The sequence below is a fragment of the Lonchura striata genome, chromosome 8 (genome assembly GCF_046129695.1).
Source record: "Lonchura striata isolate bLonStr1 chromosome 8, bLonStr1.mat, whole genome shotgun sequence".
NCBI classification, from domain to species: domain Eukaryota; kingdom Metazoa; phylum Chordata; class Aves; order Passeriformes; family Estrildidae; genus Lonchura; species Lonchura striata.
The window spans coordinates 36,617,021-36,631,690 of NC_134610.1; the positions used below are offsets into that span (position 1 = coordinate 36,617,021).

The 14,670-nt window shown below is 48.2% G+C and overlaps 1 long non-coding RNA gene across 1 annotated transcript; it reads left to right on the top strand.

Annotated features, from left to right (window-relative positions):
- The first annotated feature begins 368 nt into the window (after nt 1-368).
- Nucleotides 369-8,373, top strand: LOC110475449 (uncharacterized). Its single transcript, XR_002466280.3, has 3 exons — nt 369-440; nt 1,254-1,336; nt 8,244-8,373. It is a non-coding gene; the product is annotated as an uncharacterized LOC110475449 (long non-coding RNA).
- Nucleotides 8,374-14,670: the final 6,297 nt, after the last annotated feature.

Genomic DNA, 14,670 nt, shown 5'->3' on the forward strand with positions numbered 1-14,670 from the left:
CCAGATCCCTCTGCACAGGACAGAAATAGATTGTAATTGACAGATGACAGCCTCTGGCCAAGTCCTGGTGCTTCAGAGGGAGGATGCAGGGATAAGGGCTATTATTATCCCTGTTATTTTTTCATTTGGGAAGCACTCCTACCGCCTCAAGTGCTCTCGGGATTGCCGGCAAGAGCCTTCCTGTCCTTAGCACACAGGATTTCTGGGATCCAAGGGCGTGACTGGAGATGAGCTATGAGCTGTGGCATGGATGTGCTAACAACCTTTGGCAGGAAGAAGAGGACTGGACCAGCACTTCATCCTGGTCAGAGACATTCCAAGGCCAAGTAATTGCCACGCCAAGGAGCGGCTGTTAAGTGACAGTCGGACAAAGAGGCAGAAATTGAGGTGAAACATCTCACAAAGCGTAAATATTGAGAACATCTGGAGCACTGGGCCAGGTATCTGCACTTGGAGCCTCCCTGGAAAAAGGGAAAGCTGTCCCAGGCTGCAGGAATGTGCGGGGCTGGGGCGGGATAGAACAGCTCATCCTGTGACCTTCTGCTCTGTGGCCACCAAGCACGGGGAGCTGTGTGCTGCCCTCTAAATCCCTGCTCGGGAAGTTGTGTTCTCCTGCAGGAATCTCGGCTTCCCACTGCCAAAAACGTGGAAAATATGACCCCAGCACAACCTAAAAATGAACAAAGCAGGAGATATTTTTAGGAATCTCATAATCTGGGTTTTAGCCCAAGTCTTGGGTTTGGAGAGACTCTCCATGGGGAGGAGGACAGATAAGGGACCTTCCCAGCTCCTGGGGTGAACCCTGGTATCTCCTGGCTCCTCAGCAGTGGTGGTAACATGTCTAGACACACTGGGAAGCATTCAATCAGGACAAGGAGGAATGGGTCCTGCTGTTTGGAACAATGCAAGAGGAACAAAACAGCCCCATTTTATTTCTTGCAGCTGGCTTTTTAAAGGACTATTAGGTCACTGAAAGCTTTAGCTACAGCAAAAAATAACTAAAAAAAAAACCCCCCCAAAAAAAAAAACCCAGAAAAAATTGGAAATTAAGCTGTATATATTTTTGGGAAATTGCTTTTTTTATTTTAATAGGTTTCCCTTTCAACTCTCTTCCAGTTGATTTTTTTTTTTTTTTCCTTCTTTGAGCCCTATGATTATTAATGGCTGTAGCACTAATGTGCTTGGAAAAAGCTCATTGGAGACCACGTTTTTTGGATTATAAAATATCTGAAAGATATTTTTCTTTTCTTCAGCCAACTATTGCCCAGCTTTCCCAAGCAGACATTATTCCATGCCACAGCAACGGATACAATCGGAACCCAACTTGGCTTTGAAGGTAAGCGGGAAAAGCCTGTTGCAATGGGGTAATTGCTTCCACCATGGAGCATTCCCAATGTCCATGTCTGGTCCTGGAGGACTCACTCCCACTCATCGGTACATTGAGGGTTTTCTGGTGTTACTAAACAACCCAAACTGGTTTTTTTTGGTTGTTTTTTTTTTTTTTAATTTGCAAGTGGAATCCAAGGGTTATGGAAAGAGCCGTGGACAGACATGGATGTGATTTGTCTGTGGTAGTGGCAGAGGTTTCCTGGCTTTGCAGGAACCCCATGAGGTTCCCAGCAGGGGCAGAGGGGTCAGCCAGACTCTCCTGGAGGAACGCGGGGGTGGTTCCACACCATCAAGCTCCAACAAGAGAAGCCACAACCAACACAGACTCAAACCACTGGGGCAGCAATGGAGTAGTTCATGAACACCCAAATTAGACATGCTGTTGGAACCCTGGTTACTGAGAGTTTTGGACTTGCTGTGCTGCCAGGCACGGACCCCCAAGAGAACTCTGTATTTGACCTGAGGCTGTGGAGAAGGCTTCCAAAATGGAATGACAGAACTGGGAATGTGGGTGTGGAGTTTGAATAGAAGTGTGTAATATGACAGGGTGGGAAGCTCAGAGTTTAAGGGTTTAGAATATAGTAATACATATAAAACAAGATGGAGGTTTTGGGGTGGAGTCCTTCTTCTTCACTGTCTTCTCCATGACTTTGGGTGGTTTTGTATAATTGCATAAAGAAGTCCACATTGTGGGTACAGGTGGTTGATTATTGGATTAAAAGTAAAAATAATTGAGGTGTCACTTCTTAATTGGACAGCTGATCCTTAAAAGACCTTGTAGAGAGAGAGACAGGGCTCCATTTTTAGTTTGTTGGAGTGAAGTGCTGCAGAACTCACAGCTTGTGAGACTTTAACCAAGATAGAACTAAGAAACATCTGAGTCCAAACAAGAAATTCCATCTCACACATTCAATCTTGACCCTGGCAAAAAGAAGTTAAGACCCCACAGCATCCCTCTGCTTCCCTGGGTTATATTCCAGCCTGGCAGTGCCTGCCTGGAATATCCAGGTCCATTGCTCAGTGGAGGTGTTCCCTGTGCTTCCAAACCAGGAGATTCACACCTGAGCACACTACAGGTCAATGTTATCCAACAGCACCACCTTAAATTTCATCAAAGGAAACTCAAACCACCCCAATTCGCACCCATGCTGGGACACCTTCGGTGTTAACAGTGATCCAGAGGCAGATCCCCATTGTTACAGATGTCAAGAGGAGATGCCTGGGAAAAGAGCTCAATAAACAGAGAGAGAATGAACAAAGGCAGCTGTTTCCTGGCAAAGCCCGTGGTTTTTAGCAAGCTTCCACCTCGGAGCCAAACCCTGGGAAGTCGTGGATGAGCTGTGACCTCTGCCCGTGCCTACCCAAGTGGTTACTCCTGTGTCACTGTGCCAGCCTGGTGACACTGGAAGAGGGGATGTGGATCTCCCAGTCTCAACAGCTGTGGCCAGAGTGTGCCTCTCAGGGGCCTCCTGGCCCTTCAGGGTGTGGCAATCAGCACCTGCAGGTGCCCAAGGGTCTACTGGGGAGAGTGTCCCAGGAAATGCTTTCAAGGCCCTACTCAAGCAAAGGGAACCAGGAGTTCCCCTGTTTGCTCTCCAGCTCTGCCATTTGCAGTTTATCATGGCCCTTTAACTTGACAGAGAGAGAATTCCATAGGGATTTTGATGCAAAACAGTGAAATCAAAGTCTTCTTCCCAAAGAAAAAGCAGAATTTTCAGCTTTGTAATAGGACTCCTCCTGTTTAAAATGCTGAAAACATGGTGGATGAGCAGAAGCAGCAATATCAGAGCATTTGGAGTGCTCTTCTCTTCCACAAATTTATTTAGCACCCATCAGTTTCCTCTTGGAAGGAGATTGGAGAAGTCTGGGAGTCTTTTGCAAGGAGAGGAAGGGGACAGAGCAGCAGTGGCTGGTGATTCCTTGACCTTTCTGATGATCCTTTCTCACAATGGGCACGTCCAAAGACAAGGTAATCCTGCCCAGCTCCACACAGACATGAAATCCATGGCACTGAAACCTATGGAGACCAGGGATAAAACCCGAATCCCAAATCCCAAATCCCAAACCCCAAATCCCAAATCCCAAACCCCAAATCCCAAATTCTAAATCCCAAATCCCAAACCCCAAATCCAAAATCCAAAATCCAGAACCCCAGGAATAAGAACCCCAGGAATAAACGCAGGTTCATCTCCCAGGAGTTTCCCATAATGACTCTTTAACCAATATTTCCCGTCTTTCTCCCATTTTCTCGTGACCCTGCAAAGTTCAGCCCTCCACTAAAAATAACCTCTGTTTTTTATTGCTGGGAAAGGATCCCAGCCTTCACAGAAACAGGGTTTCTAATCTTCAGAGAGGCAGATGCTGGAATACCCCAAAAGCTCAGAAACTGGCAGGCAAAATTAATGAGACTTTTCTACTTATTGTTAAAAAAAAAAAAAAAAAGTCTCCTGTGAGTTTATAGCAGCTGCAGATCCAGAGGCCTTTTTCTCCAAATAAATTGTACTTTCCATGTTTTTGCTTTGGCTGTGCTGTGGTATGAACTTCAGGAACAGGAATTGATGAGATCTTTAGCAGATATATCCAAAAGAAGTGGGCAGAGACCTCAGCCCTGCACTGGGTGCTCTGGTTTGGGTTGTTTAAAACTCCCAGATCTCCTCAGTTCCATGTTAAAGCAAAGGGATGAGCTGTGGCTTCTTCCAGAGCTGCCCACCATGAGCTCCACAGCCTGCAGACATCACCAGGAGAGGGCAATTAGCATCCTGCTGCCCAGGGGAGAAGTGGAAGCCATCCAGGTCTTGGCAGCCAATTTCTGGGATTTCTGATAGGATCTCTGGCATGGCACACCAGAAGGCACACCTTCTGAGGCACGCCTAGCCAGACCATCCCTGGAGAGGCTCAGAACAAAGCAGCTCTTTTCCAAACTTGGGGATTTGAGGACACCTTTCATCCATCGAGTTCTCCTCTTCCTCCAAAGCTTGGTGTGTTTTATCAGAGGGGACAAAAAAAGGAAAACAACCAAATTCTGTCTGCAGAGCAGGGACATGGCACAAGAGCTTGGAGTTATCCCTGGTTTTACTGGGAAATTCCATGAGGGAAATCCCAGCTCTTTCCCAGCTATTGAGAACGGCTGGTGGTGATTGCTGCATAGAGCATGAGGCCAGACAGGCTGGGGGGTCAGAGGTCTTCAAAAGTGTTTCTTTGGACTTCTGCTTCCAAGACCAGCAGGACTGGAGTAACTCCAGCCTTTGTAAGAACATTTTGGGAATAGTCTTTTCCCTCGGATGTTTAAGGGAGGAAGAGAAGGAAAAACTAACAAAAAGGATCAGTCCAGTACCATGTGAGGAGCATGGGGCAAAGCTGAGGGCAGAGCTGGGTCTTGCCATATCTCATCCATTCCAGATATTTAACTGCCTGCTCCAGCTGTCACTTGGAGCAAAACTCTGCTCCCTGTAGCTTTCTTCCTTCCTTCCTTCCTTCCTTCCTTCCTTCCTTCTTTCCTTCCTTCCTTCCTTCCTTCCTTCCTTCCTTCCTTCCTGGAGTCCTTCCTTCCTGGAGTCCTTCCCGGAGTCCTTCCTGGAGTCCTTCCTGGAGTCCTTCCTTCCTGGAGTCCTTCCTGGAGTCCTTCCTGGAGTCCTTTCTTCCTGGAGTCCTTCCTTCCCACAGAGATGTTAACAGGGAGAAACTATTTTTAGGTCTGAAGATGTTGGATCATCCTCTGTTATGGCAACGGATCCTGTTATTCCTTGTTTCCCCTGATCTTTTCAATGCATCAGAGTCATCAGGGCTCCCATCCAGCTTACAGTAAACACACAAAAACCTCTGGATTTTGGGACTTCTTTGTTGCATGACTGGTAAGAACAGTACAGGAAGAGAGGAACGGGCTGTCCAGGAGTCTCAGAAGGAAGAAGGGGGACTCCAGCCTGAGGAGAAACCTCTGGAGAAACCACACCTGAGACCTGGAGCAGGGAGGGCAGAGCAGATGACACCTGGAGGTTCCTTCCAGCCCGTGGATTGAACATCAGAACTTAACAGCTCAGCCAGCCCGGAGTGTGGAGCTCCAAAACGACGAAATGCTGCCTGGTTTGGGTCCAGAGCAATAAATCTTCCCTCACAGAGGTTACTCTGCACTTGGAGCAGGTTTGCAGGAGCATTTGCCAAAGTTCAAACAAGAGCAAATGCTCAAACCAGGTTTGCTGTGTCTTTGGGAGGCTTATTGCAAAGTCGATGAGCATAGAAAGACATCTCTTACCTGCTGTGGGACAGCAATTCCTGCATTCCTCCCAGAAAATTCATAGGGTAAAACATCCAGGGGAGATTCATGTCTCCAGTTCCCTCTCTGACACCCATGCCAGCACAGAAGCTCTGTGAATGCACACAGGAAGAATATCAGGGATCCTCCTGCAGGAAAATAATATTTTCCACTCTGCAATTGCACTGAACCTTGCAAGAGCTGCAGAAGTGGCCAAGGATCCTGGACAAAACAGGGCCACATTCCCCAGTCTGTCCCAGTTAAACCTCATGACTCCATATTTTGTTATTTTGTTTTGCATTAGCTAGCATCATTTGTAGCATTTGGACTGCAAAAAAACTTCCCAAAACCCCAGGAGAATGCTGCTTTTGATAACAGATTGGATTTCAGCACTTTTAGGATAAGATAATACCATTTCAAAACACACCAGTTTAGAGTTTTTTTCTAAAAAATGTGAACAGGAAAACAACACAACCTGCTCTGTTTGATCTGTACTTTAAATTTTACTGAGGAAAACAGAACCATTTTGGAGAAAGCAACCAGAGAAATTTGGAGGGAGCTGGCCAACAAACAGGAAAAATAAAACCAAAAACCCAGCAGCAATCACTGAGCTCTTCAGCACGAAATCATCAGCAACTGATGGCTCATACCAGCTTTTCTTTGTCTTCCTATCTCAGCCACACACTTCAGCTGGAGGGAAGGAAGGCTCAGACAACCTGAAATTCCAAATGAGGCTTCAGGACAATTGTCAAGCAAAAAACCCACTATTTTCTATATATATGTTTGAACTGATGTGACATAAAGATGATTTGAAATGCTGGAAATCTGAACAGGAGCTGAAACTATTGCAAAATACTTATTTTCAGGTCTTTATGTTAAATTCATTACCATGTGTGCTTTGCTGAAGGCTGGCAGCAGGGAGGGGCTTGTGACAAGGCTCTCCAGAGAGTTTCTCTCTTTCTCATTCTCCTTCATGTATGTCTGGAGAGGAATTATGGATTATCAGGGCTGCTTTCAACCTCCCTGCTCTTTGGAATATGCAACCATGCCCTTGGATCAACACCATTCCCATGGGCTTGGCCAGACCAAAGTTGCTCTTTGCCTCCTGGGCATCGAGGTCCTCCCAAGAGCAGATCCACAATAAAAGAGAAGAGATAGAGCTGCACTTTTCCTGAGCAAAGCTGGAGCATATTCTGAATCGATTTGAAACCCATCCAATCAAAAGAATGAAATATTGCCCCATCAGCTTAAACTGACCAAAATGAAGTGTTTCATTTCAGGTTTGTCTCCCCTCAACCCATCAAAATAAAATAGGGAGAGAAAAAAAGACATAAAAGAAGAATACTGCAAGTTTTCAGCACATTTCTTCCCCATGGGAAACAGCAACTCTGTGAAGTGGCAAGTTTCCTTGGAAAAATCTGCATCATCAGCACTTCTCCACTGTGTACAACCTCAAAAAAGCCCATTGCTCTGATCTGGGGGCTTCCTGGGATTGATGGCTTTTCTATCTGTCCCTAAATCAAGCTCCTTGCTCAGAGGGTGTTTTCCAAAAAAACAGCATAGGGAGCAACAAGATGGATGGACACCCTTGGGCATCATGAGGCTGAGATCCTGCCATACCTGAACCAGGACTGGAGCAGATACCGAATCATCCCATCCCATCCCATCCCATCCCATCATCCCACCATCCCATCATCCCATCCCATCCCATCCCATCCCATCCCATCCCATCCCATCCCATCCCATCCCATCCCATCCCATCCCATCCCGTCCCACCCCGTCCCGTCCCGTCCCGTTCCATTCCATTCCATTCCATTCCATTCCATTCCATTCCATTCCATTCCATTCCATCCCATTCCATTCCATTCCATCCCAATCTTGCATTTCTGCAAAAACGCTGTATATGCAGACATCCATCGCAGGTGCGTTTCTGTGAGTGAGTGTGTAAAATCCCATTATTTACAGCCAGGAAAGGCCCCCATTTTTATGGAATAGTGCTGCCTAGCAGATGATATTCCATACAGGGGAAGCAGGGTCCCACAGTACTGGGACATTTCCTTGCTCCACAGATCTGCAGGCCAAGTGCTGAAGTGCAGCCCTCTGAGCCAAGCCAAGCGTGACAGCAGCACAAGGGCAATCCTGGAAAAGAAGAGGAAAACCTGGGATGTTTTCTTCTTTCCTGACTTCCCAGTTCTGCTTGCAGCACCCCCTCAATGCCTTTCCCATCCCTGCTGTGGCTGCAGAGCAGCGGGCAGCGATCAGCCCTGTGCTCTCTGCAGTGAGCTGAGAGGCTAAATCAGATTTTCAGGGTCTGTTTTCTGAGGGAATTGCTAAACTCCTTCACCAGCAGTGCCAAGGGGTGCTGCAGGGAAAGACAAGCAGGGAGGAGGAAGAGGAGGAGGTGAGAGAGGGAGTCAGTCAGCACTCACCCACCAAGGCGTCTCTCCTCCCCCGGCAAAAGGGAAACGAACCCTGCCCAGGCCTTTCCGTGGTGCTCCAGCTTGCCAGGGGTTGTGCAATGGGATGTCAGGCAGGCTCAGGGAGAGCAGAGCACCAACGGGGGGTAAGGGGTGTAATGCAAGCCTACGTGTTTATTTCTGAACAGGAACCCAAGCAAATCCAGCCGTGACCACTTCAGGAGGTGAATCAAAGCCACCAGCTTAAAACCTCTTGCTGTTGTTTCTTCTCTTAGAGAACCTGGATGAAATGTTTTTAATAAAAGACTCCTTCCTTCCTTTCATTCTTTTCTCTATTTTTTTTTCTCTTTTAATACATATATATATCAAAGTTCAAATAAATCTTTACCATAATCAGAAGAATGCAGAGAACTGTAAAAGTTTAGAAGGGGTCACTCCTGAGCAGCACCAACTCCATAAAGTGCAGTTTGATGTCCTGTACTTTATGGCTGTACGAAGCCCAGCTCTTCTGCCCTGAGATTGGCTGTAATATTGTAATGATGTTTAACTGCCGACAAATGAATCACAGGTGAGGAGACAAGGACTCCTTAAGTAAAAAAACATGTCATTTTTATTTGGTTGCTTTTTGTTTTGCTGTTTGGTTGTTTTGATATTTCTCTTTAGTTCCCTCAAGCAAACAGATTAAGGAACATCCCAGACTGTCAAGTAATATCTGTTTGTAAAAAGCACCAAAAAAACCACCACACCCCTTTGATGTATCTGTCACATGCTGGAGAGGGGAGAGAGGGGTTTTCCTTCACTTCCAGTGTGACTTCTTTTTATTTTTTGCCACTAATTACAGAATTTCTCATTAAAATAACAAGAAGCACAGCTGGCTGAGATTCTAGCATGTTTTCACTTGGGGAAACCAATGGGAACCATATCCTTCCTTCCTTCCTTCCTTCCTTCCTTCCTTCCTTCCTTCCTTCCTTCCTTCCTTCCTTCCTTCCTTCCTTCCTTCCTTCCTTCCTTCCTTCCTTCCTTCCTTCCTTCCTTCCTTCCTTCCCCAGCCCCATCAAGGCTAGGTGTGGGGAGAAGACCCTCCCCCAGAAACAAACCCACCTCACACCTGCTTTTTAAAATTCATCCCATTCCCCAGATTTTGGAGCTGTTTTTTCAATTTCTTTCCCGTCTTAGGCCTTCCTCCCCTCCTCTTCCTCTCCCTCCATGTGTCTTTTTCCCACGGCAAAAGGAACTCACGCAGACCTGGGTATTTATAAAATCCCCTCCAATGCCAAAGCGTCAGGAACAATCACTTCCCTCCAGTTTGCAAGAACATTCAAAGTGCCTCGAAACATATTTTCGACATAACTCATCACTTTGAAGACGCTTCCAAGCTTTTGTTCCTGTTTATTGACAGGAAGTTGCTTTTCATGGCTCCAGATCAGGAGGGGGGTGATGGAGGTGTTGCCAAGTGGGTTTGTTGTGCCCTGAAAATCCCAACCCCACATTCCTGGCTTCCCCCAGGCATCCACCACCCAACCCCTCTGGTCTTTGCCAAGTGGGATAAAAACACCACTGAGGATTAAAAAGGGGGAAATTAGAGGCAGGATGGATGTGGGCAGGTGAGAGGGAAGCAGGAAGCTCTCTTATCCACCATGGCTCTGGAAGAAGAGGGGGGTTTGAGGCACCCCCTGGCCCTGGAGAGCAGGGGTGAGGCACAAGCCCCCCGTGTCTCCTCCTGGAGAAGGGGCCAGCACAGGAGGATCATCCCCTCTGGGAACTGTGACTCGTGGGGAAGGGGGGAGTGGGAAAGGGAGCAGGGAAAAGGGAGGGGGGAAGGGGGACTCACCTGACTCCCCCTGTCATGGCAGGACAGGGGTCTCCATCCAAACACTGGGGGCTCAAGGAGGGGCCTGGGGGCTGCTGTCCGTGGAGATGGGCCAGAGCTCTGCAGGGTGACCTCTTGAGGCTGGGCCAAAGGCTGGGAGGAACTGGGGGAAGTGGGAAGGTGGTGATGGAAGAAGGGCTGCACCTGATCCCTGCTGCGTCTCAGGACAGGGATACAGAATGGAATTCTTGTTGGTGCAGGGGGAAGAACTGGGCTCTGTGGTCCTTGTGGTTCCCTTCCATCTCTGAGTGTCCTTTGGTTTTATGAGAGAAGGACAGATGTTTCTGGTTCCCAGCTCCAGTCCTGGGTAACACCTTCAGGGAATACCCTCTGCTGCCTTCAGCCCTCCTGAACCTCCTCCAGCAGCAGCATCCTCTCCTGAGGAGCATCTCCTGCTCCAGGGGCTGGTCATGCTGGGGGAAGCCAGCAGAGGAGCAGGACAAGGCCCTGGGGTGCCCAGCACAGCTCAGGATGAGGATCTCGGGCAGCCACAGGGATCTGCCATCTGAAGGAAGCGCCAGCCCCACTGGGCTTGACCTCCTGGACACCTCCAAACCCACTCAGCAGCCCTGGCACAAATCCCTGGGGAAAAGGGAGACTTTAAATCAGGCCACATCGACCTTTTTTTCTACTGACAATGGGACTGGCTGTTATGGACTGAGGGCCTGAGGTTCTTGCATGGAAAGGAGCTCAGTGCAACACTGGGGGCACCTCTGAATTCCACTTAGTCCCAGCAATTATTACTTCTTGGCTTGTTGCTACACCGTGTAGTGTAATGTTATTGCTTGGAATGCTCTGTTAACTCCGTTTTTACTGATACCATGTGTTCCCCTCCTTTCATCCCAGTAGTGTGTCAAGAGCTGTTTTCCTAAGGATGGTCAAGGGAATATGATTCTAATATTACTGGAGATGATATAAAAAGTTTTATAGACACTGCTCCATGTTTGAACTGAGAGCCCAGAGCTCAGCCACGAGGGCCTTAGTCAGGCATTTGAATTGCATGTTTTAAAAGGCCAGTGAGGTAAAAAGGCACTTGCTGGTTTACAAAGGACAGCCATTGTGAAGGGAAAGACGTTAGACCTGCACTTAGAGAGGAACAAACCGAAAACCTCAGAAAGGTGGGCTTATAATATGCAATTTCAGGTGTCATTTGTCTCCAGAAGCACAAATCCTGGGAAATACACAAGGACACGCTGCTTGCTGTGTAATTCCCAGGAGTGCAGCCACGAAGCTGTAGCTATTAATGTGGCACTCACTGTCTTGGCCGGCAGGGCTGGGGTAGCACTGAGATCCCCCAAAACTCAGAGCAGAAGCTCCAGAGCCAAGGTGTGCTGATGATCACAGAAGATCTTTGCGTTCTCTCTGGTTTGCCAAGAAAAGCTGCTGGCAGAAGAAGGATTTTTGGGTTTTTTAGGTAGAGGTGTGCATAGTAAGGACTGGGAGGTGAGCCCTTGCTTGTTCAGTTGGACAGGAGAGCTGGGAATAGCTCTGCTGTGATGTTCCCAGCCAAGGGGCCGAGCACAGAACCAGGAGCTCTCAGGAGGAGGAGACTCAGGGAGTGCACACTCCCAGCTCTGGGTGAGCAGAGCTGCTAAAATGTTCTCCAGGGAGCAGAGCACAGGTATTTGTTCACTCCGCTGATTCCTCTGCCTCACGCCAGCATTTCCAGGGCTATTTCTGCCTCAACTCTGCACCTGGAGTTTGTGGTTATCCACTGCTTCAGCTCCTGTGAGTAAACTCTGCACATCCAGCTCTGCTGCATAAAGATTTCTGTGGATACCAAAAACCTGTTTTCCTATTAAGGCAGTTCTTTCTGTGTTTTACAGTAGAACAAGTCCAGCACAGCAACAGCAGGCAGAGTTTCCCAGCCTCGCTGAGCTTTTACGAGCACTTCCATAATGGCATTTCCAACACTTGGGCCGTGGCTGCAGCGACAGCTGACGCCTCATCCATCATAACCTGCTCTCTGCTTAAGAAAGCTGCTTTATTTATTGCAGGTGATGGCCTCTGCACGGGACAAACATGCCTGGAAATTCCAAGGCTTTTGTCTCGGCAGCAGGCGGGTTCCAAGTGCCTGACACAGTGTTCATCACTGGGGCTGTGCTCTCCTCATTTGCTTCCCAATGTTGCCTTGAAACAGAATGGAATGACATGGTTTGGGTTGGAAAAGAGCTTAAAGATCATCTGCCATGGGCAGGGACACCTTCCACTGCCCCAGGCTCCTCCAAGCCCCAGTGTCCAGCCTGACCTTGGACACTACCAGGGATCCAGGGGCAGCCACAGCTGCTCTGGGCACCCTGTGCCAGGGCCTGCCCACCCTCCCAGGGAACAATTCCTACCCAATATCCCATCCATTCCTGCCCTCTGGCAGTTAAAAACCATTCCCCCCTGTGTCCTCTCCCTCCAGGGCTTTTTCCCCAGTCTCTCTCCAACTCTCCGGTAGCCCTTTAGGGCCTGGCAGGGGCTCTGAGCTCTCCCTGGAGCCTTCTCCTTCTCCAGGTGACCACCCCCAGCTCTCCAGCCTGGCTCCAGAGCAGAGGGGCTCCAGCCCTTGGATCAACACCTTCTACTGGCACACTTGCTGGAGTTCCAGAGCTTTCCTTGGGGTCTTTGGCATCCCTGTGTCATTTTTTGAGGGTAAGAAGCAAAGATTTCCTCCTTAACCAAAGAGAACTGAAATTTTCCTGTAAGCATAGTTTTCTCCCTTGGTGCCTGCAGAGGGTGAGCCAAGGTGGCAGCTGGAAGGAGAAATACAGGAGGTGAACAGCAGATGACAAGGAGGGAGATGAGGTAGAAGGTCAGCTCCTTGCTCAGGCACCCTTGGGACAAAGAGAAATGTGTAACACCAAATCTGGCAATTCCTGCACACAAAACAATGAAAATATCTCTACTCACCAGCTTACCTGGCTCTCCTCACCTTAAAAAGGATGGAAGGAAAGCTTTGGGGCTGTAGGGCAAGCTGGGGTGAGCAGACCTCAGGTGAAATGTTTGTTTGGCTGAGGTAATTTGTTCTCAGTTCCAGGCAAGAAATAGAACGGAATTTCACAAAGCACAGCCAGGTTCTAAGCAGGACTAACACCTGTCCTGGACCCAAAAACCCAAAGACCCAATAGTCCAGTACTGAGCAGAACTGCCCAGACTAGACCTCAGTATCCCAAATTCCTGCTTTCCACATTCATATTTGAGCACTGGTCTCTCAGTTCCAAACAGGGCAGGGCACATCTGGACTGGGAAAGGTCACTCCTATGCATCCAAACATGACCTTCTGAATATCTCCTCATCTCCTCTGAGGCTTTTTTACCAAGCTGGGGATGCTCAACCCTTTGAAAAATCTTTGAAGACCTGTCAAAAATTTCTGCCCATGTCTCGCAGTCTGTCCAGATCCATATCTGCGCTGGTGTGGCCTTGAAAAGAATTTCCTGTGCAAAGAGGTTCCCTTTGCTTTACCCCAGCTCCATCAGGTCATGGAGAGCCCATTGGAAATGAAACCTTGGATTTGGAATCCATCAGCCTCTGGAGATGACCTGAAGGATGCCTTGCCATGGGCAATCACTGCTGCAGGCCTGGCCAGCACAGCTCCCTTCCACTTGACATCCTGGGATTCCTGCTGGAATTTCATGGCAAAGGATCTTTCCTTGGGCCTCACTTAACTCCTCCAAGGCATGTTTTCCTTCCCAGTGCTCCCCTGAATCATCACTGGGCAGACGCTGGTTCTGCTTTCAGGCTGTTTTCCCTTGCATTCTCTGCTTCCCTGCTGCCGGAGCCCTTTTCCCATCTGCAGAATCCAGGTCATGCTCCAAAACTCCTTCACAATTGCCTGGGTTTCCTAAAAGAGGAGCCCCAGGCATTACTATTCCATAGGAGGGGTTCAGAACCTGCTGGTCCACACTTCATAAACATCAGAAGAGATGTAAGGCAGCCCAGTGTTAAGCACATTCTAGCTGCAAGGTTCCAGCTCCTGCTCACCCTCCCATCCAACAGAAAAATGGGGTTCAGTGGGGATGGTTTGCAAGTGAGTCACTGCTCCTACATGGGGGAAAAGGAAAAATAATCTGCCTGTGTGCCAATAACCAGCCCTGAAGGGAGAGCCTGGGAGTGCTGCAGGGATCTGAGATGCACACAGGGATCTGGGATGGGATGCAAGGATCTGGGATGCACACAGCACATGCAGCAGGCGCAGGAACAAGGGAATGCTGGGAAAGATTGTTCTGCTGTGTTTATTTTTTAGGCAAAATCCTGACCTGGAGAACATCAGCATTGTTGCAGCATGAGGAAGATTTTGCTATTTTTCTTCTTGGATGGACATTTTTTTTGTAATTAGTGTGAGGACAAAATGACACAGTGCTTCGGAACTGTGCATTGAAAGAATAAATTGGGGTTTTCTTGTTCTTCTTATGTGCAGCCATGAGTGCAGACCTGATGGGGGTGGGGAGAGCATCCTCACATTGATCTGGTAAAAACATCATCTAAATCCAATCTGCTGCAGCAAACAGGCCAGGGAGATGAAGGAAACCACATTAAAAACATGATGAAAGTTGCCTCGAGGCTCCTTATGTCACACTTGGGCTCTGGGTACTTGGGATTTTTTATTTCTTCCCTTTTTCTTCTTTCAATAAACCCAAACTTGGCATTCTTGACACATACAAACACAGTGGTGCAAGCCAAATGGACATTAAAAGCTCACAGACAAGAAGGATTTGGGTTCCTTGGCTCCCCTCGGAATTTTTGAGGCCTTTCAGCATATG